The 27,234-nt window shown below is 39.5% G+C and overlaps 1 long non-coding RNA gene across 1 annotated transcript in view; it reads left to right on the top strand.

Moving 5' to 3' along the window:
• Window positions 1-20,805: 20,805 nt before the first annotated feature.
• Window positions 20,806-27,234, top strand: part of LOC122823413 — a 44,972-nt gene continuing 38,543 nt past the window's right edge. The window contains exon 1 of the long non-coding RNA XR_006369333.1: window positions 20,806-20,989. This is a non-coding gene — a long non-coding RNA (uncharacterized LOC122823413). The remainder of the gene's footprint in view (window positions 20,990-27,234) is intronic.

Here is a 27,234-nt window from a genome sequence, read left to right as displayed (position 1 = left end):
GCATATATCTTAGTGTCTGCCGCTGGATAAAAGTGAAAGTGAGCCACACCATGTAACCAATGTTGCAACTTTGTACTGGACCATCAGGTGTGAAAACACCCTTAGGAATAAAGAAGAAAGTCTCTTATTACTGGCTTGTGCTAGACATTGTCATAATTGTGTTCCTGCTGAAGGAGGTTTTATCAAAATTGTTGAAGTGTAACCATGTTCCAAGAGATTCTGTCACGATAAAGTCAAAGTTAGGCACCTTGTGAGACGTTCTCCGTTTCAAACCCCAGCTCTGTGCTGCTTGCATCTTCTCACTTGGTTTCCTTCCAAAGAGTGAAACCATGTCAGCTATTATCAGATTCTCATCATTGGCTTGGATGTTAACAATCGATTTTCTGTCCTTTTAAAGTATATTTTAAGTCTATCTACCTTTGGGACTTTGCTTAGCATCAGTAGCATTGTTGTTTGTGTGAGAAAACTTCACAAGAAGAAGTCTGATGGGAAATAAATTCAATTAAGCACCGCCAACAAAAACAATATATGACCGCAGGAGAGCTCTCATGTTCGCATACAAGACCGATAGCAGCCAAATAAATCAGCACAACTGTCTCCCTTTACTGCTGTTTTTCTTTGAGGCTGTGAAATGTTGAAGACATCAGGGATGAATGTTCTCCCCCGCTGTTCTCATCGCCACGTCGTTCCATCGCCTTTGATTTGCTTCTGGCTCTGATATCAGCTAGTTTGACTTGGACACAGCTCTGACCGAGGTCATCTTGTGAACTTGAACAGAATCCGCCGATGTTGTTTGGATAGGTGCACAGTAGGCCTAAGGAGACATGCTAGCATGTGGCGGTAGCAGTCTCTTTTCACCTCACGCTGCGCTTTGCCTCGATTCTGAAGAGCAGTAATTGTGGGTGGAATTAAACCAAACATGTTCTTGTGAATCAAATGTGCTGCTTTGTTATGAGTTGAAGAACAATGACTAATTCGGTTCACATTAACCAGAAATGAAGGCTTCTTCCTGATATTGACATTGATGGCACTTCTCCATATCAATCCAAGCTGAGGGAACATTTTATTTTCTCAGCATTGGTAGAATCACTATACATCATAAGGTTAATAATAAGAATTTTACACAGTGTGTAAAATTCATTTACACAATTAAGGCCTAATGGGTTGGATATCATAAAATTGGCTGATTACCTGCAATCATCCCGTAAACAAAACTATGTTTTGGAAGAAAAAAAGATTCTTCCATCTTTAGACTTAGAACAGGAAACTTTGTCTCCAGTGGGGAATGAGGCTTCAAACAGTTCACTGGAACCTCTGCAAATATTGCTTCGTCAAATACTGATGCCTTTTTTGTTGTTGTTGTTGTTACAACATTTAAAGTTTTTGTTTATGCCTGATTGCTTTATAGTATTTACACAAATATCACTGATTTGCATTTTGCCTTTACAAATTTGTAGGGACGTCCAAGTCTAGTGCTGAGCCTCATCATTTGTTTCCGCGTTTCAATTCAAATGTGAACGCCACGCATGTGAACTCCTGAGTGAACTACAAACGACCTCAAAGTGTATCGCATGCGCAGTACCGTCACACGCAGCGAGTGTACTCGGTGTGGATGGTAATGCTGAAGCGTATCTGTTGTTGTCCAACAGGAGTGAGCACTTTAACAGTTTAATCCTCATTATCGTCCGCCACTGTTGTTGTTTTTCTTCTCGCTTATCTTGTGTATCAAGACGCAGAACAGTGGCGTTTGTCGAGTATAAAAGCGTACAGGTTTGGATGGATGCGATACGTATCGGATTTGGGACCACGTATCCAAGTGGCATTTATAAAAATCTGATCTGTGGTATTCAGACTGTCATGAAAATATCAGTTATAAAGGTCACGTAAACATAAAAAACCCCCAGAAAACAGTAGGATTTGGGTCACTTCGGGCTGCAGTGTGGCCTGTAAGTTTGACGCACGAGCAACATTCACAAACAGCTTCCCCTGGCCAACTGGCGCTTCAACAAATTATGGCCAAATTGAGACACCGGGGAAATAAGCTGGTTAAATATTACGTCTTAGACGTCCTTTAATACTTTAATGCGTTTTAATAACGCCATGAAGCGATTTATTGGTTTCTTCTCCCTCTTCTCTCTCTTTCTCTCTCACACTGTTCACTCCATTTCCATATGGTGGAGAACCCCAAGGCCACGTTTTCCTTTTGTCTAACTTCTGGAGCTGGGCTTGGCCACAAGTCCCAGGTTTTATGGTTCGTTGTTCCAAAGTTTGGCGCGTTTGTCTAGGTCTGGACATCATCTCCGGCTCTGACACTCGCCCTCGTCACCCCGCCTCTTCCTCCTCCCCCTTTTCCTCCTCATACGTTTTCCTGAGAGATGACATCATTGTATAATTAGTTCTGCTGATCTCTCTTTTTTTATTATTATTAATTAGTCAATTAGTCTTGAGGTTGTTTTTCAGTATTCCATCCCCTTTTTCATAGTTTATTGGTTACTTGATTTGATTCTTGATTATTCATTACCTTTGGACAAGTAGATCGATTTCATGATTGGTAACTTAGGCGAAGAGCTGATTGGCTGAGGATTTAGCCTGCAAGGGTGAACTATTTTGTTAATAACTTTCTATACTTTATCAGAGAAGTGTCTGTGATTATTCTAATATCTGTATGAAGACTGCCTGCTGTTCAGCTGCATTAGTAACTGCTCAATAATCATAGTTATTAGCAATTACAAAAGCCAAACATTGATGTAATTTCTCTTTATCAAAATATATAGAATGCATTTTTTTTTGACTCTCTGAAAAGTTTGAATACCCCGAAAGAACCTCATTTCAACAAGATCTTGTAAACATTTTTGCTCCTCCTGTCAGATTTTTTTTTCAGTTGAACTGAACCAAATATACGTCGCATTAAAGCTGGAGAAGGTTTGGCCGTGACTTACCAACGGTTCGGTTTGTATGACGCCGTTTTAAGGTCAGGGTAGCTAGAAAAAAGAAAGAAAGGAAGGAGCAAATTTCTAGAAAAAAAATATTGGAAATCTGAGCTTGAACAGTTTAAAATTTGCTAGAATAAACCTAGACTTTTTTTTTTGATTAACCTGAATTTTTTTTGCTAGAAATTTTCTTTTGAAATTTGAGTTTCAAAAGAAAGAAAATTTTGACTTTCGGAAATTTTTAAAAAGTTGAACATTTTTGACTTTTGGAGCTCAGAAATGTTCTTGATTTTATTATTATTATTATTATTATTATTATTGAGATCTCATTTCTTTTGGGGGAATTTACTCTTCCTTTTTTCTATCTAAAACGGCATTCATCCTGGGAGTGAAAATCTTCTGAGAGCCACTGTGAAGTGTGTGTGAACGTCTGACCAGCGCCGTGGACACCAACCTGACAGGAGCACTTACTACTGTCGTTTTATTGCCTCGATAAGCTGCTCAGTCCTGTTTTTCCCGACGGCCAAAGGTTGTCCCCGAAAAGCATTAAACAAATCAGAGCAGCCGCGATGAGTCACCGCCTGAATAAACCATTGTATGAAACCCGATATGAGCTGCGTGTGCCATTAGAAAGCAGTTTATTGAAAACAGTGTCACAACTACAACCTGAGGCCTCCCAGGCCAGGACCTCATGCTGCGATCCTCATGCCAAGAAACCAAAGAGAGGAGAGGGACACATGATAGCATCAAAAATGGAAGGAATCCAGTTTCAGACGGTAAGAGAAAGAAGGAAAGAAAACCAAAAAAAAAAGAAAAGCCAAGAGGCCAAAATCGTTGTTTAATCTGGAACAAGACAGACACTCGCATGGTAGCAGCCCTCCAAAAACAACGCCAAGGCCTGATGACTCAGACAGAAAATAGAGTTGATGAAAATTAAGCTCAGCCTGTGCTGCCTGCTAACAGCCCAATTCTTGAAACAGAGTGCAAAATTTACTCTTGGACACATGATATGTTTGTAGGTCATTATCTGATTGTGTTTTCTTTCTTTTTTTTTTTTTTTTTGCACTAACTCACTGTAAGAGGCGACTAGTACTGAATGTATAAGGAAAAATGCGCAGCAGTGGGATAATACGCCTAAGGTAAATAATGCTATAAGCCATCCCTTTGGAAATTCTGCTAATATTATTACAGGTTCCAAAGAAAATCTGAGACAGATGCAGCAATTTCCTCTTTTAGCCATTAGCTCTTACACTTTTGTACTTTGTCAGTTGAAACCCGCATTTTCAACCCCATCCTAACTAAAAGTTTGAAAGACATCGAAAGCAAAATAAGCTAATTAAATCTGTTGGGCAAATAGATTGTGAATGTTTGTAGCATCTCATAGAGAAAGGAATATGAATCCATGTGTTTTATTCCGGAAAATAAAGCAAAACTGAATAAAAGAACAGACAGCAGTTTGGGAGGTTAGCAAAGTGATTGCATATGAATCCTGGTGAGCTAATACACTCAGAGCAGTGAGTTTCTACCTAGCCACATTTCTTATTTATACAGAACCATGTACTCAATATTGCTTCTTTTCCCTAATTTTACTATGATGGGATTTTTAGCTCCCTTTTGTTTTCTTTAACTTCCCCCAACACTCCCGCCGCACACTTATCCTTCCTGTCTCGCCGCAGCCATTCTCTGCTCTGGCTCTGTGGTTTGGATTAGACGAGTTCTGATTTATACACCCAGGAAAGATAAGGGGACATTTTTATGGCAGATTGACTATTTTAGAGGCACGCGAGTGAGGGATTCAGAGAACTGTTTTTAGACTTTTAGACGGGGGCTGGAAAATTGGTGTAAGCTACTAAAAACTGTGCTGTAACATTTTAAGGCCTCAGACCTTTTCATAGCTGGCCGTATAGAAAATAGGTGATGTTGTTTGTTCAGCTAAAGGCGTCCAAGTTGGTATGAGTTCAGTGAGGAAAGGTGCCAGTGTAACTCTTACAATTCTGGATTTTAGTAGAGATTTTTTTTATATATTTTATAATATTTACTTCAGCCAATACCACAGCTATGACATTTACTGGGGTCAGGGAGCACAGCCGCCTGGAAATGGCTAAAATCTGCGAATACTTGACACCCCCTCTAAGAACGCTTATAACTGCCTCTTTTAATAGTTCAGCCACCAAATATACCTTAATATGGCTTAATGCACACTGTGGAAACTGTCGTTTGAGCCAACACCTCCAGTTGTTCTTATCTCTTTTCTTGCTGGAAAAGAGGTAAGAACAACCGACCCAATCAGACTCGAGACTTTAAGTCTGTTCTGATTGGCTGTACCATCAAGTATACCCCAGACTTAGAGACTCAAGCCAGACTCAAGACTTTGAGTCAATCAAACTCAAAGTCTTGAGTCAGATTGGCTATACCCATAAGAGCCAATCATACTCCAAGTCTTGTACTCCTCATCCCTTGAAAAGAGGTTACACTGCTCACAGGTTGACCTTTCCCAGTAATTTGATGACGAATGAAGGCAATTAGAGGTATTTTGTTGAAGGCCAATACAAATGCCACAAGAAAACACAAATGTATTTTTTCCTACCAGGCTTGCAAAATTACAGCATTCTACACTTCGATCCTGTTTGGGAGGACTTGCAGCGAGTTGGAGACAAGGTTCTAGGCAGAGCCCGTCTCCTTTTTTTTTGGAATTCCACAATCGTTGCTTGATTTGGTCAGAAATTTGAAGTGTGTGTCAGCACTAACAAAAGCTGTAATAGAAGGGACCAAAAAAAAACTTTCTAGGAGTTCTTGTGAAGAATGAAATTTCTTAGGCAGAACAGACTCTGTCCGTGTTACTTCAAGTAAAAGAACAAATTCCTTAGTTTTTGTGAAGAGTGTTTGGTTGTGAAAGATGGAGGGTTACAGATACATCTTACTATCACTATCACTATTTATCTTTAGAATTTTATCGGTATAGAGTTTTAACCATCATTTCCTTGATCTTTCACATAAAATCCCAATCAAATATGCAATATAATACAAAACATCCAGAACATAAGAACCTCCTCGCTGTACGAGAAACAGTGCTTACTGACTGTGCCATTGTGCATAATACAATTTTGAGCAATAAATTACATAGATGCTAATATGTTCAAGTTTTACTGCAGTTAATCACATCTTTTTTGCCTACCAGTGAAGATATTCAAGCCTACAAAAAACCATCTCAATGCTAAACATGCTGCAGCGGCATAGACGATCCCAAAGCTAATGTTAGTGTCTACAGTCCTTATTTCTAAAGATTTTTTTTTTTTTTCTTGAAAAATTTTTAACCGGAATGTCACTTTGCATTAATCTGATCTTTGAAAACCTAATTAACACTAAAAACAAAAAAATATTTATTGTTGACCTCATGTCTTCTCAATATTCGATCAGCAGAAAGGGTTTTGAATTGAATATATGTTCCTTATTTTGTAGAATATCTGGTATAAAAAAGTATAATTGAGGAGGTTACTTTGCATGGTTGTTTGTAACTTCTTGTTTTGCTTACATCCAGCCAGTAGAAACAGCAATTTTTACTGCAATTTGTGTGAAAGATGTAAAGGCTACAAGGCTCATTAGCTGCTATATAACTGTCACTTTCAATCAATGGTCCTGCACAATATTCAGCACTATCAGGTGCACTTTTGCAACTTTTTTTTTTTGTAATATTGTCCTCAGTCTGCAGAGGCTGGCGACTCATTTGTTTCACCCCTTCAAGTGGAATACCTATCACTTCAGATCTAGAGGTGAAGGTATAGAGGGAGGCTGTTCAGAGCGGTAAACTGAAAACCTTTTGAAAATACTTACAGAAGTTTGACGTCTTCAACTGGGAATTGTCAAGGAGTTTAATGTTATTAGGATGAAACCAAAAGGACTGTCTGTAGCTGCGTTTCCATTACAAATGTGACAAAACTTGATTGATACCCTGCTAATGTAGAAAAGATACAATTTTACCATTGTTGTGTTTTTTATAAGAAACAATTCAAATCAATATTGTTTGCAAAATACACCACTTGGATACGGCAACAAAAACCATCTAATCTTAGATGGTAATTAATCAAAAACTTGATTTCGTTTTATTTTTTGAATTTAAATTGGCATATTTCCACATATCAAATTGGTTTTCATGATTTCAGTTCACAGGTTTATGGTCAATGGAAAAATAGCTGCTGCTCATCCTCAAATCTTGCCCACAGTGACCGGCCATATATTTCACCCGTAGAGCTCCATAAGAGAGCATTCAGGGCCTTTGAATTTTTGCATTGTCATTGGAATTTTATGAGAAAAATAAAGCGCAACTGCTGACTTACCAAGATATTGCCATCCACCAAGTAACTCAGTAAGTACATGCAGAAACCATGCCAAAATAGGAGAAGGAGAAGGGTGGCCTCTAAAACCCCATTGACACAACAATGCCAGGACAGTAAAGAACAAATGCTTTGTTGCGCAGTGACAGCATTTTGCTCGGGTCAAAACCTGAAAGATTTTGACAAAGCAGTAGTTTTTACAGACAGTGCCGACGGTGCCCATGTAAATTTTGAGTTGCCAGACTTTGTTTTTTTGATCACATATTTCCACATATCAAATTGGTTCTGTCTGCTGTTTCTCTTTAGATTATTTTCACCTTGAAGCTAAACCTGCATTTATCCCTTCACTGAAAACATATAGACAGCCAGGTTGTGTGTGAATCTCTGCACGAGCAAAGTGTCACGAAAACACTCCTCCATGCGCACTTCACTCCACTGTTGTGTGGATGCAATTTTTTTTTCCCGAACACTCATTGGTAAATATTTTTTGGACATTTTTTCAAGTAAATTGGACTTAAAAGTTGCTGGGTAGTAGCTTTGGAGGACTTTCTGGCCTGCATGTTATGTGTGGTAAAAACTGAAACTATGTATAACCCTGATCAAACCTCCTGCACTGAAAACAATGGGTAGTGGCTGGTTTTCTTCAACAGGGACAAACAGCTGATAAGACCTTAAGGAAAGATATATGGAGGACATAAACACAAGGGAACACTAGAATATTTTGCAATGAAATATTGTTTTACTTCTGATTCAGGCGACTACTGCGTCTCTGTCTTAAGACAGGCGTTAGAGGAGAAAGAAAGACGTGAATAGTGTGCAGTGACTAACAAAAACCAGATAGCAAAATAAAACAAGAAGTGAAATTCAGAACAGAACCCAAACCAGTGCACAAATAACCTAATGTACAAACCAAAGCCACAATATGAACACCAAGTCCTTAAAACTTGGCATATTCAACATTTGTTCATTGCAGGGATCGGCATCTTTTACATCTCAGAGTATTTTTGTGTCTAGAGCCACATAAAGCTTAACATAGGCGTCAACCGAACCCTCATATTGTTAGGTAAAAGATCAAAGGAACACATCTAGCATTCACAGAAACTGAACAATTTTTCTTGAATTGAATCTTCCTCCTAATACTCTCAAGCTGGTCCATTTTCGTTACCTTAAGTTGGATGTATTTTTTTCAACAATGTTAAGATAATATTATGCCATAGAGGGCTCCTGTATCTCAGCTTCCAGTTATTTTATTCACAGGCAGGATTTATTTACATTTGAGCCCTGTGGGCAACTCCCAGTCCTCCCTGACCTCTTTAAGTGTCTTGTTATCTCTGCTAGATGTGTTTGCCTAAGAGAGTGAGAGCTGTTCGTTGTATGGCCGTCTTGTTCTGCATGTTTGCTTTTCGTCACTGGAGTTACCAGAAGATAGATGAGTCTTTCAGCGCAGATAACTTTGGGTTTCTGCCACCATTAGCGGGCCAAGCGGGCCTTCACCCCCCCTGTGATCTCTCTTCATCTCAAATAGACTGGAAAATCTAAGATTGTAGAGCTGTCAGGAATGACCACTTCTATATCTGGTGCAACCATGATGGACAACCTGGGCTCTTCAACAGTGGCTCTCGCTAGCTTGCAGTGTTAGCCTTCTCTACCTCTTTTTCTCTCTTGCTCTCCCCACACACACACACACACACACATACACCAATGCATACACCCTGGAAGACCCTCTCAGACTTGGAGGAAGACCTTGTTCCTGTGTCTGTCAATGGCAATTTGTCCGAGTGGTGTGCCAGGCGCGTGAGGAGCCCCGACGAGAGGAAAATATGCTAAAGTAAACACGTCTGCTAACACGTAAACTCATCAGCACTCGCGCTGGGCTCCAGATAATTCCGTCAAATTTTTAGGAGACGACGGGGAAGAAATCGCTTTGCGGTGTTACGCAGAGGTCGGGGTTTAGATTGCGGTCCGTATAAGTTTGTGTCACGGTTCCCAGACCTCGGCACAGCACGCATCGTGAACAAGAAGACCTGGAACATTTCCTTTCTACAGTCATGGGAATCTTTCTGTTTTCAGCTTGCGGATTGTACACTCTCTGCTGAGTCCTTCTTATGACACAAAAGAAATGTTTTGCACAGATTTGACCGTTACGAGAACATAAAGGAATGTCAACACTCAATGAACATCAATTTGAATTATCAGTTTGCCAAATTATTTTAAAAAAATTGTTTAGTGTCATGCCAGAACTCAAATTGGGGTCAGTTTTTAGTGTTCTGACTGGTGTTGGTTTAATTAATGCAATATATGTTTCGGCCTGTTGCAATAAGCAATAAATCAATTAAATGCATGGTAAATTAAAACAAGCCAAATAATTTCCATTTGCATGATTTATTGTTTTTCTCTTTCTACCAAAAACTGGATTACAAAATTCTTCAGTCTGGCGCTTTGGTTCCAACTAGCCCTTTTGTTGAATCTATTTTACAGAGACTTCATGATCCATTTTATTAGTTGTTTTCACTACTTATTTTAGGTACTTAAAATGTCTTCCAGTTCCAAAGTAAAATGTTCATTAGAATTCAGAGTTTATTGGTCTTTGACAATGTGTTCTTGCATTACTATGCCATTACCATTATGCTATTTGAAAATGGTCTCAAAACAGCATCGTCATTTATTGCAATAACCTGTGGAACAATGTATCATCTAGTAAAATGTGTTACCATGACAGGCTTATATGTGTGCCACGTTTATTTTCTAGATTCTAAGATCTCTTTCACAATAGTCAGACTGACTATACTCAGAGCTGAATATGACAATACCCAGAGAAATGAATACCTACACTGAAGATATTTTCAAACTAGGCTTTCGTGTAACTAACGTGCAGTTAGCATAAAAAAAAAAAAAACACCTAAAGTCAAAGTGGAGTCTGGTGTTCTGTGATCCTTTTTAAAACCTTTATGTTTAAAAAAATAAATAAATAAATAAATAAATAATTAAACTCCATCTAGAACTAGAGCCTCATTGTATGGTGCCTGCTTTACCAGTGAGTCACATTTCTAAGTGGGAACATTAAGAAAAATTGTAGTTCATTGAAATTAAATCTCCAAATGGTTAGTCAGACATTTATCATGGAAAACACACAAAAAGAGACAATGCTGGCTATGTAGATAAAAATCCCACAATAACATTCTACATTTTCCACACTTCATCTCGATACACAGTGATAACAAAAAAGGACAACGTTACATAACTTGATGACTCACATATTCTGTGTATTTTTTTTTTCATGCAAAGATCTGTGAAAAATGAGATTTCAGAAATGCCAACATTCATGTCAAGATAATCATCAGTGTGATAATCATTAGCTTCCTAAAAATTCCTAGAATCAGTACTGAAGATCTCTCACTTCCTCCTCTTCTTTGAGCATTAAACTGCACTGTGAATGCAGAACGCTGCATTCACTGAATTTAGGAACCCGGACGTTCAAACTCTGCTGATAAAATTTCTTTATCAGCAAAGCTGTTATTAAATGCGCATTGATATGGATTTTCCTGATGTAAAACACCTCATTGGTTAAGTGTCACTTAGTGCATATTTCAAAAGCTTAGTGGTAGGTAAAGCCCAGTGAACAAATATTTGTATGTCCAGGCAAAGATTTTCCCCAGTGTTTAATGGTTAGTGGGGGAAAGCGGCCTTGTGTATGTCCTTCAGTGAATCTTGGTGCTAGATAAACACTTGTGGTGGAGGGTGTTTACTCGAATCTCCAGCAGGCGTGTGCTCGGGCGTCCGTGGAGAAACTTGAATGCATTGGTTGCATGGCCAATTTGACCTTCTTGAGATCTTGCGGTGAGCACGTGTGTGTCTGTATGTTTGTAACGTATCTCTTTACAAACACGGGGTGAAAATGGTGCTGGTAATTAGAAGGCTTTGGAATGGAGGACGTCCTCCTCCCTACTGCTGAAAGTCACTTTTGTTTGTCGTCTGCAGAGATTACACAGGGCCCTAAGAAAAGTATTCAAACCCCTGGAACTTTTTTTTGTTTGTTTTTGTTTGTTTGCATTTTGTCCTGTTACAACCAGAAATGTTTATGAATTTTATTGGGGTTTTATGTTGTACACCAACGCAAAGTAGACCATAATTGTGAAGTTCTTTTGAAATTAGAAATTGATACTGTTCTGCCGCAAAGGATTTTAACTAAAGGACAAAAAGTTGAATTTTTTGCTGGGACCACTGGATGGCTAATAGAAAACTCCACTTAGGTTTTTGTTTTCCAAACAGTGGCTGCGTTTCCATTACAAATGTGCACAAAACCTTGTCAATATTCTGCTAATGTTGAGAAAATAATTTTTTTTCACAATAGCAGAGTTTCCATTAAATAATGTGAAAAAGTTTGTTCACGTGATAAGTCATTAAAAACATGCCACACCATCATCCTCTTACCACTTCCCGTTGTTGTCTTCTTCGTGGTTTGTGCCAGTGAAAAGCTGGTTCATGTGATCCGAATAACCCTAGCCCATAGTATGAAAAGAACTACTAATATGAGTAATAAAAATTAAAACTAAACAAAGTATAACTAATAAGAACTAGCAAAGATACTCTAAAAACTAATTAAACTAACTGAATTAGACAAAAAACTCACGATGAAATAAAGCTAAGCTAAAACCGAAACTGTTATAACCCTGGTTCAGTGGGAGTTTGTACTTTAGATTCCGTCTCTGCAGCTGAGAGGCCTACAGAGCATATTGATTTACACATCAGCCCGCTTCCTCTACCCTCCTCTTCCTTTATAAGCCTATAGATTTACATCAGGATTTGTGTAGAGAGGAGGAAGCAGACCAAAACATGGCACACAGACGCCTTTATGGGGTCACTATCTATTTACAATCATCTGCTTCTAATCCTTCTGAAAGGACAGCCACACACGCCCCCGCATCTTTCTCCAGCAGGAAGTAGCCATTCCAATCCGAGAACATTACTTGGAACAATGTGAGATCAGCGTCATAAAGCAAGCTCACAGTGTAGCATGACACACAGCTGGTTCAGAAAGGCCAATTTAAACAGCCCCGTATTCAGCTAAGATCAAATTGGTACTCCAATTCAGTTTCACACTCTAACACCCACCATGTATCTCCCCCCCGTCCCGGACCGGTGTCTTGTCTGACGTGCCAAAAGCTGTTTTATGTCAAAATATTTGCTCAATAATTCAAAGACAGATGTGCTCGTGTTCCCATAGATTCAATTTCACGCAACTTCAGTATTAAAGCTGGCCCCCGCTCGCGAAACGCACCAGTAAGCAGAGTCGGCTGTGGGTACGCCGTTGTGCACATAGATGGAAGGAGGGTTTCATTTCAGATTGTTATCAAAGATTGTCCAAAGACTACACATGCCTTCACTGCTATACTAACGGTCTTGGCACATAGGCATGTTTGCACAGTTCCTTAAGCCCACCGACAGACTTATGGACTCAGTCACTATATTACATTTCAGGTGCCTTTATGCCAGTAAAAATGTTGGATTCATTTCTTTTTTGTGTGTGTGCGTGTGTGTGTGTATGCTGATTTGGCACTTCAGAGACTCGCCCAGATCATTTCTGGTGCCCAAGGACGTGTCAAGGTATTATATCAAAACATCATCAACCAGATGGAAAGAGCCGGATTATTCCCCTGAGCCGTTCAACTAAAGTGGTTTAGACAGGCATTCGGTAATAATGTCATCAGCGAGTTCTTCCCCCTTTTTTGTCCATCTTGTTCGGTTGCTGTTGAGAAAAAAACCATGTTGTATGCGTCACCTGTTGTAAGCAACAAGGTTTTGGATGTAATTTTGAGTGATCCACTGATCAGCAGCAAGTTTAAAGTAAGGAGTCGTCGTTAAGTCATTTGTTTGCACAAATAATCATAGACTTATGGAAGGTTTTTAGGGTGCGTTCACACTAGCACCAGTTTATTTGCCTTACGGTTCATTTGGGGAGGTGTAAATGCGTAATCAAACACTGACCAAAAAAGCAAACTCTGGTCCACCTAAAAACCTACGTCTACAGTTCAGTTGAAGTGAACTCTAGCATGGTTCAAATGCAAATGTGAACGCCAAGCAGATCAGAGACCGCCCCAAAAGCAGGAAATGGACAATACAGCAGGGCATTCTGGGTAAATGCAATCAAAACAAACTGTGTGCCTTGCACTAGTGAGAGAAATGGCACATGGTCTTTTGCCGACGACAAAAAAGAGAAATCCTACAACTGCTCAAATCTGATGCTACTCCATTTTTGTTTACATTTCGTAAAGGAAGTTGAATCCAGTGTCTTCTTCAGAGCTTTTTGTGTCGTTTCATTTGATGGCTCTTGGTGCAGTCCCACCACACTCGAAGGGGTAAACAGGTTCCCAAAGGGTTTGGTTTGTTTGAACACAGTGCACACCAACTAGAAATATAACAAATGTTGCAATTTTGGTTCAAAAATCAGACCGCAGTTTGTATATGTGGAGACCAGCAGAATGAGAAAAGAAAGGCAAAAAACTGAGGAACCATAGCAACCCAAAATACTCACCTTTTCAACTTTGTTGTTTTGTTGTCAGTATAATCACAGTGAATTTACTTGAAAAAAGTAACCTCAAAACCATACTTATCCCACTGAGAAGATCGTAAATGCTCCGTGTCAAGGTTAACATCAGGTTGGCCTCTAACCATTTCATTTATGTGCATATTCATGTTAGTGCCTCCTGTGTGTTCATATAATGATTGATAGAAGACTGTGATGTCACTTCTGAAAACTACACACAAAGTGACCCAAGCTTTAGATGGCAGCTCTACCTATCATAGCATCATCATACATTTGGCCAAAACTCTTAGAACTTCAACAGATTGTATACAATCCATATCAAATTCCCTCTGCTTGGAGTGGTTCTGGCAAAGAAGCCCAGATAATTCAGCAAAATGGGCAACATAAGTTTATTTTGACATTCTGCGCAACACAATATCCCCAGGCCTTCACACAACAGCGCATTTGATATCTGAAATCCAAAATCCCAGAAACACATTTGGCAAACAGGCTGCATATTATAGGGTGACGGTAGTGAATCAGAATTTCTTGGTGGCAATAGAATGGCAGGTTTATTAGGTGTCATGTAATTTGATACGAAGAGCTTCTTAGTAGCCGATGTAGCTTGTGTCAGAGCCCGGTTACATTAACCGAGATCCCGTAAAGGCAGAACAGAAATCAACCTCTTCATAACCCGGTGCCTTCAACTTCCCCGTCTCCCTTTTTCATAAAGTCTTAGACTAGAAGCCATGATGTGATCAGAGGTCATCATGAGGTGTATTGTTCATATGAAATGGGAGGTAAAATGGGAAGTTAAATCAAACTTCAGAATGACTTTTAATGCAGCATTGTTTAAAAAAAAGACACTAATATTTGAAGAATGACACATTTTAGTTCATGTTTTCTTGTATGCAAACAAAAAATATCAAAGCAAGATGTGGAGGATCTCCTCTGTTTGCAGCATCTACTTTCAATCCTGCCAATAGGCCTGGGTAATAAATCGATAACAATATATATCACAATAGACACATGATCGGTTTCAATAGATAACATGTCTGATAGAATTTCCACTATATAGAGTGTTGATTGAACTGTGATCCAAAACTGCACAGCATTCTGGGTGATGTAGGCAGATGTAGTCGCTCAACCTCTCACAACGATATAAGCAAGGTTGGTGGCATCAATGGTGGTGGCATCATTGATGGTGCTGCCACCTCTTTAGTTACCTAGCAACAACCTGTTGCAAGACTTGCGCAGCAGCAGTTTCATGTTCTGCCACCATGCCTCGTAACTGCTTAAAAATAAAAAACAATGGCGTAGCGTGAAAGCCGCAGGTAAACAGGACAGGTCATGTCACCAATTTGACAGTATTTCAGATATTTAGAACAAAGTTATAAATAATTATTGATATTGACTGACATGAAATCTTTGCATTGTACATTTTTCAGCAGCGTCGTCCTTCACTACTTCCTAGCAATTGAACACTATTGAAGAAGTCTATCTTATTACCTTTTTTTGGTTAATAGCTTCTAAACACTGAACAATCTAAGATTCTTAAAAAGATAAAGTTTGCCATGTCCAGTCTCGTGAAAGTAAACACAGAGGTATTTATTCTCTTCCATCTCTTCCCCGTTGATTGAACTAGTGTTTGACCTATTCCTGTTGCTCCTGACATCTACAATTGTCTCTATTGTTGTGCTCACATTCAACATAAGACAATTGTTCCCACTGGCTCTCTGTACTCCGCTTCTTGACCCTCCTTGATACACCTGACAGCTGCAGAGTCATCTGAGTATTTCTGCAGCTGACAGGACTTTGATTTATGCTGGAAGCCTGGGGTGTACAGAGTGAAAACAAATGGTGAGAGTACAGTCCCCTGCGGTGCTCCTGTGCTGCCAACTGCCTGGTTAGACACACAACCTTTTACCCTTACGAACAGCGGTGTGTTTATCATATAGTGATAGGCCTGGCTGATTTTTGAAGCCTCTGTCTGTGACATCTGTGTGTCTTCTGCAGTAAATCAGACAGATCACCACAGTGCTTCTTGCCTGCTAACAGTGGGATTGTTGAGGAAGCTGTGCGAAAGCGATTTGAACTCCAAATCCACTGTAATAAGCAAACTGCAATCCCTGAAAGGGGAAATAAATGTAGTGGTCATTTTGTTCTCTTTACTTGAAGAACAAGTTGGTGTTGTACACCAATAGGGCTCAAATGTCAACAGTACTTTGTTGAAAGTTCTGTAGCTATATATCACCACTCCTTTATCTTTTTCCTTCTTTTTACAGAGTAACATTTGTCACATCCCAAAAATCCAAATTTTAGCCAAGCATGTTTCTCTGTCCCATGGCTGCAATAAACACGAGTCATGAAGAAGACATTGCTAACAGGTCAGACACCCAGATCCAGCCGCTGCCATGGTAAATGCATTAAGCGTACCCTGGGCCGCCCCCCCCTTCCTTCTCCTCTGCGGCCTCTTCTTCACCTCTGTGGGAAATATAGCAGGGTGCTCAGCAGGACTAACGATGGAGAAGCAGATGAGAGATGGAAATGAAAAAAGAGAGAATGCTTGATAGGTGATGAGTGAATAAAAACAGAGAAGAGGTGGAGGGCGGACATGTTGGATTTAGTGGAAACTGTGGAAGGAGCGAGGTCATAGCTACTAATTAAAACACCAGAGCCAGTTGGTTGTTCAACAGTAACTTGAAAATGGTCCTGTTGAGTATTCATTACCCACTCGATGTATCCATAATCACGATACAGTATCAATCAAGTTTATTTTCAGCAATAAGGCATTTCAAGGTGCTGAACATAATAAAACACAAAAAAAACAAAGTTATAGAGGAAATACCATATAGTCAACAATTGAAGAAACGTTACATTTTGATGAATGCCACCATCAAAATCACACACATCAGTGCTTCACTTTTTTTTTTTTTCTAATAGTTCAAAAGCAGCTCTAAACAGGTGAGGTTTTAGACTCGTTTTGAAGGCGCACAATGTTTCTGCTGTTGCAGTTTTCTGTAAGTTTGTTCCGGATTTGTGGTGCATAGAAGCTGAATGCTGCTTCTTCATGTTTGGTTCTGGGGCTGCAGAGTAGAACCGGAAGACCTCATGCTTTGCCCTTTTTGAATTCGCACCTAAAATCTAAACACGATTTGACTCATATAAACTAGCAAACCTGATTGAATTAGACAAAAAGTCACAAACTACACCAGAATGAAAAACCCCAAAACTATTACAACCCTGGGAAGGACACACAAAGGGTGGGAGTGTGTTCAAGAGCAGCAGACAGACGGTCTCACAATGCAGAGATGCAAAGATCCACAAATCCTGATGCTTCCACCAGCTGGAACACCAGGTCCCGGCACATCTTGCATTCTGGGAAATCGATTCTCTCGCGCGCTCGCTGTGAGTAAAAAAACATCAAAGCCGTTTGCTCCTAGATTAGGAACACACTGACTCTGGGATCTCTTTAAGTGGGCATATATATATATATTTTTATACCTTCCCAAATGTTTCCTCCATCTGTCTCAGGCATCCTGTCAGCCAGAGCATCTGACACAGAAACTCATTCAATTCAAATGTTCAGTAAATTTATCTTTTAGGCTAGTAGTAAAAGTACAAAAGAGTTTGGCATTTTCTTAAAATGCACTAGATTTATTTCTTTATCTGCACTTTGGGTCAAATGGTACTGTCGTCGCCAAGGAAACCGTTTAAAGCCAAGTGCGTGCCGAATGTGAATTTACCGCAGTTTGGGTTTCAGTTTGGGAACAGCATATGTAGCTTCAGGTTTTATAGATAATGTACGAACATCGTAGTTGTCACAATACGTTGAGCTGATGAGACAAAAAGATCCAGACTGGACTTTCCCTGGTGGCACTCTGACTGCCTTCGAATGGACCTCCATCCATTCTGTTGTATTTTCTGTGGAACACCACTCCGAGTATATTTGTGGAGTTCTGCGTCGAGCAAATCTACAATAATTGAAAATATAATTAAACTTAATGCTACTTGACATTTTTTGGTTGGCATTTGCAAAGCAGACAATCCACTAACTGCATTCATTTGCCTTTTAGCACAAATTGACTGTAATCACAAGAGCGGAGATGAGGAAGTGCAGATATTAAGCTTCTGCGGTAGTGACGTATTCCACTGAGCGTATTAATGCAAGTTAAAGAATATTTGGTTTTTAAACTATTAAAATAAGCAGATATAACCACTTTTAGAGTTGGTATGAAGTATGGATTTGAGCTATTCCTTGGACTTTGTGGAAACTGGAAATTTGGCTAATTAATGTAGGGAGCTGCAATTTTGACATAACTGTTTTTTTTTTGTATTATGCCTCAACAATCACACATATACGGAAACATTCTTGCCAAACTCCGGTACTTTGGTTAACTTACATCAGATATGAACAGGTTAGCTGGATGTTGAGGGTTTGTAAAACAATTTTTAGAGATAGAAGTTGTCAGAAAGGAACCTGTTTTTTTTTTGTTTGTTTTTTTTTTGACCATAGTGACATGAATCACCATGACACTGTTCAGATGCAGATTTCATTTTTGGGGCATTCAGCCCTTCATTTGTACATGATCAACAGAAGAAATTCCAAGTCACATTTTCATATATGAGGAAAAATAACAGCAGATTATTTTCCAATGTATGTTTTGCTGTTAAAGCAAAAGAGCTGCTGACTAAGTAGATACATTTCATTTGGGATTTTATTTTTTCTATGACAAATACACATAGTTAATAAAGTTCTTTTTTCCCCCCTCTGAGTGTGAAAAGCCAAGAATGTGTGAAGGGTCTGCCCGGTCCAGTTTAAACAGAACAATGAACATAGAAGCGCCGGGGATAATAGGGGAAATACTAAACTTAAGCAAACAAAGCTGAACAAACACCACTACCAGTAAATCTTACCTCAACTGGAGAAAAATGGAAAAACGTATAAAAACCCCCCCCCCAACCTTAAATGTACAATTACTTGGTATACAGCAGTCCTTCTACCCCGACCGTCAGAGACCACACGGTCCACAATCCAAATTGAGCTGCAATTAAGGCAGTATAATTCACAAGAGGAGTGGGCACCGCTTTACCGCAGCATATTGAATACAGGCCTCTGGGACTATAATATTAGAAGTAGAGGAGAATGCGTAAAAGAGCAGAATTTGAGGGACAACACAAGATATCTGATTCGAAGCGTGCACATAAACATTTAGCCCGCTTGACATCTAATTCTTCTAGCCAGATTGACTAAGCATGCCAACATTCTCATAGAGGAAATATGAAAGGAAACAGCTCAAGGAGCATGAGAGGTCTGAACCCTGATACCTTTGACTATTCCTGGAAGGAGACGGATGTTAATTTGCCACACTTAGTCAATATTAGGTGTGGGAACACAGAAAAAGTAGCTGAATTGACTTAAAACATTTTTTTTTTTTTTTTAAACAACAAAAAATGAAAACCACAGACATAAATGTAGGGAATTTCAAATTTATCTGACACTTAAACCCACCAACAGCTTCCCAAGCTTGGTCAAAAATGTAAAAAATAATCTGCAACAAACCTTCTTTCAAATAGTTTAGAAAGTGACATCAGGGATTCTAAATATAATGTCAAATAAATAATAAAGACAAAACTTAGAATTAGACTGACCAGATAGGCCGATATCCGGTCTTGATTTTTAATTTTTTTTTTCCAGTATCGACACCCATACAGATATTGCATCGGTGCATCTCTAATTAAGATTACTCTTACCTCCACAATTTCTAAAATATCAGATAATGATCTCAAGCCATTTAAATTAAAGACAACATTTTAATAATGTGATACAGCCTTAAAGCACATTTTACAATTGAACCTGTGGCATCTGAAAAAAGTACAAAAAAGCAGAAAAGAAAAAGTAACTTGACGTGATTTAAAGCTTGAAAAGAAAAGACCTCCTGCCATCATAAACATACATGATTCATGTATAAATATGTGTCAGTCAGAGCCTTTTGTTTTAAGTTAACTTCTGTAAACTGGAGCTCAGCTCGGTCTGACAAACTGATTGGAAGCGAGTCACACGTCACTGAGAGCCATGTGTGCGCCCCGAGGTGAACCGAAACACCGGACCGGCTCTTTGCGAGGAACTTGAGGTGACGTGGAAGTTAGCAGAAAACCTCTAAAGGCTTCGCCTTCAATTATTATACCTTTCTGTTCGTCTTTTGTCTCAGGTGTTTTTATTGATATGCTGCATTTAAAAATCTTTAGAGTACATCCCGATCTGTTCGTTTGGATTTCTCTCTGAGAACACAAAAGCAGCCCCGGGCCCGAACGAATTAAAGACACTGCCATGGCAAACAAGTCAGAGAAACTGGAGTATTTAGTACTTGGACACATTTAATTTTCCTTCAAAGAGGAAATGGGTTTTGAAGTATGGTGAGTAATAGAGGTGCACCACTGTGGGGAAAAGGGGATCAGTATAACATGAGAATCTTTCCTCCAAAGCCTTTGCCATTCGCTTGAATTAAAGCCTGCTGGCAAAGTTGTGAACATGTCGTCAAACGCTGCTGCTTCAGAGATTATTGTTCCTTCCCTCGTCTCCATAACATAAAATGCAAACTACAGTCAATTTTCAGTTAAGTAGGAAGCCTTTTCATAACAAAACCATGGATACCGCCATACCTTTGGCTGATGCGCAGGAGATATGACTCACTCATCATACCCAGGACAAACAGGTTGTGACTTGCTTTGGCATGTTGCAAGGCATTCATTGAATTACTGATTGGCCGGTCTTTCAGTCCTGATGTTTGGCCATCGACACTAATTTAAAGCAAAGATTACATGCCAAAATCGTGGACAGTGGTGCTGCCAGCCAAGCAGGCAGTCATGTTCAAACTGACTTCTGATTTCCCTGTCAGCTGGTGAGTCAAGCCGTGACTAAGCATTGAGTCTAAACCAACAGACTTGATACCCATTCCTTCTATTCTCTGCTTACTGAGCGACACAATCCACACTTTTTTTTTTTCTTTTTCAGGGTGTGGTGCTTTCTGGTCCACAAACCGAATCCTGACATAAACCTGGAAGCCTTGAAGACACAAGGGCCAAATGTCTGGGAGATATCTAGTCCCTAAGGCACCCAGGCTGAAAAATGAGTGCTGAGGGACGGCTTCGCCTGGACCGATTGTCTCTCCAATCCTTGGATTCCCAGGCTCACTTGAAGCATAGTAAGTCAGAATATTTAATAGCAGTATATAGTCAAAATTCATGTGACTTGCTCAATTACACTTGCCATATGAAGAGAGGGTATGATTTAGTAGTAATCCCTACTAAAAATTCCTAAAACATTGTGGAGCTGCAAAAATCAGTTCGGAAACGTGGGAGGAAAAGCAATTCCTTGTTTTCATTGCAGCATTAAAAGTACTTGTCAAATACTGAAGACTTTGGTGCCAGGATAGTAAGCAGCAGCAGACAAACCATTCCATTTTAGATTTACCTAAAGATGCCTTTTACAAGCAATATGCCTTAGCATTTATGGAAAAAAAAAAACATGTTATTTGGGTCAAAATGTGAAAAAGTCTTGGGGATTTTGTGAAACGGTAATTCCTGTCACAACTATAAAATGTGTGTCGCCTTTGATTTTCTGTTTTCATTTGCAGCTATGTAGTTGACTGCAGAGGTTTTCACAGTGTCACCGTCACTCCTTCTATGTGTATGTATATTTGAATCTTAGTTCAAATAATTTTTGGAGCAGAGCATGAAGCTAGCAAACATTAGTCGGAATAATAAGAAGAAGAGTGTTTTCAAATTCTGCTCTTTTGAGAGGCACAGTAGTTGATTTTAGAATACACAAGAGGTCTAGTTCTGTAATGAAAGTTGGGCATTTTGTAATGAAAAGTGTAACAGCTCGTACTCTGAAGATGTGTTGTCATGTTTGCTTGTTTCTAAAGCCGAGTCCCCGGCAGGGAGCGAGGCCAACCGCGCAGACATGATGTGGAATTAAGCAGCTTAACCACACCAGGCCAGCCAATCAGAGAGAGTCTAATGGGAATACATGGACCTGAGCATTTAGCTGTCAAAGGGCCTTCAGCAGGAGATGGAGAGGCGACCGCACTGTGGTGCTGCAGCCTATGATTACGCTCCGCCGCCAGAGGAAAATCAAAGCCCTGATTACACTCTGCAGCTCACTGGGCCCTGCCTCACAGACTGCGCGGTCAGCGATGACTGACACTCAAACGGCAACAGATAGAATTTGAACGTTGTGCTTTTTTTATGTAAAGCTGATCCACAAAAATGATAGTCGAGGCTTACATTTCACTGTGGGAATCGCTCGAAATGCTGACGTAAGACGGGACGACCTCCTACTTTGCTGTATACAAGGTTCTTCCAGCCTTCTGTCAACCATAGAGGACTTTTTAAGAGATATTAAAATTCTCTTTGCGCTGGTCACCGCCTCTGCATCGGTGAAGACACTGATTACAGTGTTGCTTAGTGCTGGACTGGTCTCCTAACCACATGTTTTCAGTAGCTGCTAAAATTCAGACAGTAAGGGTGAGAGGTTTTTTTGTGTTGTTTTTTTCCAGAGAGGATGGTTGTCACATTAATATTTACAATTTCCAACTGTTCAATCCAACTGTTTGTGCAGAACAAGTCGTACCAGCTAAGATGTGGATGGGTACCAGAACATGAGGTACTATTGACAAACCAAAATTGGGCTGACAACTGGAGAAAGTAGTCTTTGATCAACTTTAAACTTCACCAGTAGCATATGAGGAATTTCTAGCAAGGCTTTAAATCAGGTCACTGCCATGAAACAGCACTTTTAGAGCTTGCTAACGCTTGGTACACACAGCAAGATTTTTAAAATTGTTGGCCAATTTTCAAAACCTGAGAGACCACACACATGGCAATAAAAGAAATCTATGGCACAACAGGTTTGGTCGTACGAAGCGATTTCACTCACTAACATTCTGATGGGAAATCTCACAAATCCTCTCGAGACCAAATGTGAGTTCAGCTTAAACCAACTTGGCCGACTCGGTAGACGACATTGCGATAGTTTATGAACTATATGTAATTGGCTACATGTCACATTCAACAGGCTGCGTTCTCTGTTGTCCTCAGGCAACACCACACTCTGAGATATCGGGCCAAGACAATCCAACGTGTTGAATATCCCCAGATTTATTTTGGAGCGGTCCTGACGGCCTTCCAGGCGGACCGCATTGCTTTTAACACACCACACAATGCAGGAATATCTAAGATTGTCTTTAGAGTCATCCCGATAATGGAGCATCCTTAAGATTGTCAGAAGAGAAAAAAATTATTTGATTGGATTAATCATGAATCAATTAAAGTTGTTCTAATTCTCTTATTATTGATCATAATATCTTGGTCCAATAAGAGGAATGATCTGCAGCCCCCCTCACTCACCTGAGGGGTTCTTGAAGGTTCAATTATGGGTCTTGTGAAATTTCTTTCTCTTCTACCATAAGGAAGTAGGTTTAATTTTCTTGCACACTGTGTTCAGGATTGTCAGGATGTTCAGTATGGGGTTGTGCTGTTACATTCCTTCTTGTCTTGCCATGTTTAAAAATATGTTTAACAGAGCTAAACATTCATGGAGTACTGATGAATCCAGAAGTTTATATCCACCAAATAATACGACACATACATCTTTTTCCGCACTGTCTGAAGTTAATCAGGGCCACTGTCTCTTCTTTTAAGTCATTAGAATTATGGAAAATTTGCCAAATGCCACAATAATTTAGAAGCCTACTTATGTACAATGCTACCAATTACAAAGGAAATCTTTTGTATTTGGTAGCATTGTTCGTCCGATTCTTGGGTATCAGTACCTCACCGTACATTACATCAGTTAAACTCCAAATTATTAATTCGCCCATCAGATTGGAACATGCAAAAAGCTGATCAGCAAATATAATAAGATTTCAATGACTTTTGATTTACCATTGATTATTGAATTGGGTATATTCACAGTTAACCGGAGGAGAACACAGTCCTCAACATTTATGATTAGTCACAGTACAACTGGGTGTTCAAGAGAAAGATACTAAAATAAAGCAAACTGCTACGTAAATCCACAGTATAAGAAACGTTTTAAACAATGAACTGTCCCAAAAAAAAAAAAAAAAAAAGTCTTACCTGATGTTAAAAAAAAGCCTCTGCCTTCTGACAAATGCTGCCCCTGTTCCTTAGACCTAATCTATCTTGACCCGCACACAGCTGGCTAGCAGCCCGTCACTAGCAACCTTTAACCCCTCACCCAACATGGCTGCCATTTCTCAACAATTACCAGCAATTGGTCAGTTATTTTCTTAGGCCACTGAAATTACCAAGCTGTCAAAGTAAGCAGGCAATAAAATGTAAATGCTTCCATTTGCAGATCTGAGTGCAGAGAGGTGTGTGTCCTTCATCATGTGGGCTAACAGCCTCACATGTGTAACATGAATATTTTACACTTACAAAATTCCTGAGTTATCTTGTCAAGACTTATTCATCCTAGTAAATATGAAGAATATATACTCCAATAATTTACTGTATAAAAATGCATTTCTGTTTAAAATACAAACCTTCTGCATAAGGAAGAGGGTATGTTTTATATATGTATATTTCTGTTTAGTATGTTTTGAATTTAATACTTCTGCCCACTTAAACCCTTCCGTCATAAGTTCCAGAATGACAAAAAGCAGATCTCCCCAAAACCAGAATGCTTTAGTGGGGCTATTAACTTAGAATTCCTGCTAAGGAAAAAGTGAGATGGACAGAATCCTACTCTGTACAATAGACACTGCCCTAGTGGGAATGTGGTGACTAGCATTTGACAGCTGCGATTACTAGATTGGTGAAACAACAGGATTTACAGGAAGCTGTTGACCGTCATCCAGAGCCGGATGACTGACTGCCGTGTGTGAGGGACTGCCAGGGTTTAACGTTGAGCTTGGGAGTGTCTCAGGCCTAAAACAAGACAATGCAAATTCTCACTACTTTTTTTCCTCACAGGTTTCCTCTAAACCTTCCATTTGAATGTTCCATACTGCTAAACACTGTAACTTAGATGGATAGATTTTTTTTCTAGCAATTGTTAGAACATTCTAGACACTTCCCCTTAATGGGGCAGTATTTTGTTACCTTCAGTTGTTATAAAAATGCTCTATATATTAATTTGACTTTGTAGTTTAACACCTTGAAATTGGCCCTCTGTCTCTTTAAGAAACTCCCACTCTATCTGAAACTCCATCTTCAGAAAGTCATCACAACATGGCTCCACTATTGACGTTTTATCGTTTTTACCAGAGTTGCAATGAGAAGCAATTCCTGTGATGAGCTCAGCAGATGCACAGTTCCTTCAGGTGTTTGCTAATTGCTCCTGGCTAGTCTGAAGGAGCAGAGAGGCGGTTCTCAGGGGAGGGCTGCTTCAGAAGCTTGAAACTGCAACCCGGGAGAAGAGCTTCGTCTTTGAAGGCATCACTAGATCCTCTCACAGCTAAATGGTTGCCATGGGAGATTAAAGGATTTTTCAAACATGAATGAAATAATTAAGGCAAAATTCCAGGTATGTTTTTGACGAGGAAATAACATTAAAACATGATATAGAGCTAAAATAAAATAATTTTCCGTATTATGTTCTCAATTGTTGGGTTTTATTTGTGCTATATGCCAACCTTAAAACATTGTTTTTCCAAACTCTATAATGCTATTCCTTAAACCAGTCACTGGGGGGACGAAGGGAAGGTGCATATTCTGTGTCCTCCTGTTGCTGGACAAAGGTGGCAATTTGACAGATGGGACAATTAAAACAACTTCATCAAAATGTGCTTTCAGGCATTTGACTCAAACAATTTTGTCATAATCTTAAGTGTTCACAATGTGAAAAACACTTGAACAAATGTCGCTTAATAAACACTTCAAATGTTGAAGTAAACATTCTTTTTTGACACAAACTATATACCAGCCCTTGCAATGTTCATCTTCTTTCTTTTTTTTCTTTCATTTTAACCTGTTAAAATCCCCCAAAACAACTCCATGATGAATCTACTTACAGACTTGCAACCACTCTTGCTAAAATTGATTTCCTGCCACAGACCACAGTTGTGACAAGGTTGTTACAAGGTTGTTTTGCGTAGAGGACAGTTCGACTGCGGAGCCAGAAAACATGAAAAATTGTTTAAAAACAATCTTTGTTTCACAATCACAGATGAAAGTGTACTTGCCTCGTCATGCTCAAGTCAACATTCACACAACCAAAAATAAATTCTGCAGGCAGTTGAGTAAGTAATTTCTCGTAGGAAATTTGCTTCATTCGTCAACAAAAGCCATTACAGTTTCTAAGACAGATTCAGCAGGAATGACGGGAACAGCCTCAGTGGTAATGAAGACAGAAGTTATTTGCTTGTGAGTCTGCGTTAAAGCAAAATGCCCTATTAGTTTTTAAACCTGTCTGTATTTATGTGGGCTCCAGCTCACTATGGCGCCAGTTGGCCAGCTATTCAACGATCTGCGTTTCATCATATGTGTATTTGCTGACGAGGCACGGCGACTGACGTGCGGGAAAAACAGGTCTTCGTACCGGTGTTGGCTTGTTTTCGTTGGTGTCTTCCTCAGGTGGCAGACGTGTAGAATGAACCCTCACAAGCTGACCTGGCTTGTTTTTCCACGTAGCGGCCAGAGGGCTGGAATCCAGTTGCGGTGATGTCACCGTCCGCTAGCTTTTTTCACTCTGTGCATGCAAGCAAGCTCCTTGAGTGATTGACAGGTCCATGATGTAAGCAGCACCTCTTAACATTGGCTTAGAGAGAGAACTGGACATTATCTAACAATATGTCATTTTTGTACCAAGCTAATTTGTAATAGACACTGTCACCATTTTACTTTTTCTCTCTTGACTACTCGGGTGTAATGATCGACATTGTCCTGTATTTCTGCCATTTTCCCAAAAATATACTTGGTTAGGTCATTTGCAAAATCTTTCTTGCCTTCTTCCTTCAGTAAAAACGGAGAGAAAACTCACATTGGAGTTCAGGCATTCACCTGAACTCCAATCCCACTGTTGTGGCGCAGTCTAGTGGGGGTCATAACTCTGGGTTTGTGTTTAGTATCATCCCCTGATGGAAGGTAAACCATCACTCTAGACTCAAGTTTTTTTGCACTCTACCAGGTTTTCTTTCAAGCGTTACTTTTAGCCACCTTTCCATGTTTCACAGACAAGATATTTTGTTTTGGTGATGTGAAGTGATAGTTTGTTGCCATACAATACCAAATCTACAATCTCCCTGGCTTTCTTTAAACTGCTTGAATTTATGTCTGGATTGGATAATGGATTGAACAATGATTAAGGTTAATGCCTGGTTCATATGACAAGATTTTTATGCCAATTTTTGTACTAATTTCCCCCTTCCAACAATCTTCGGGACGCCTCAAATTACGGCTTGCCTTTTAAGACGATCTTAAG

This window comes from Gambusia affinis, linkage group LG20, assembly GCF_019740435.1.
Source record: "Gambusia affinis linkage group LG20, SWU_Gaff_1.0, whole genome shotgun sequence".
NCBI lineage: Eukaryota > Metazoa > Chordata > Actinopteri > Cyprinodontiformes > Poeciliidae > Gambusia > Gambusia affinis.
This window is presented reverse-complemented; position numbering and strand designations above follow the sequence as displayed.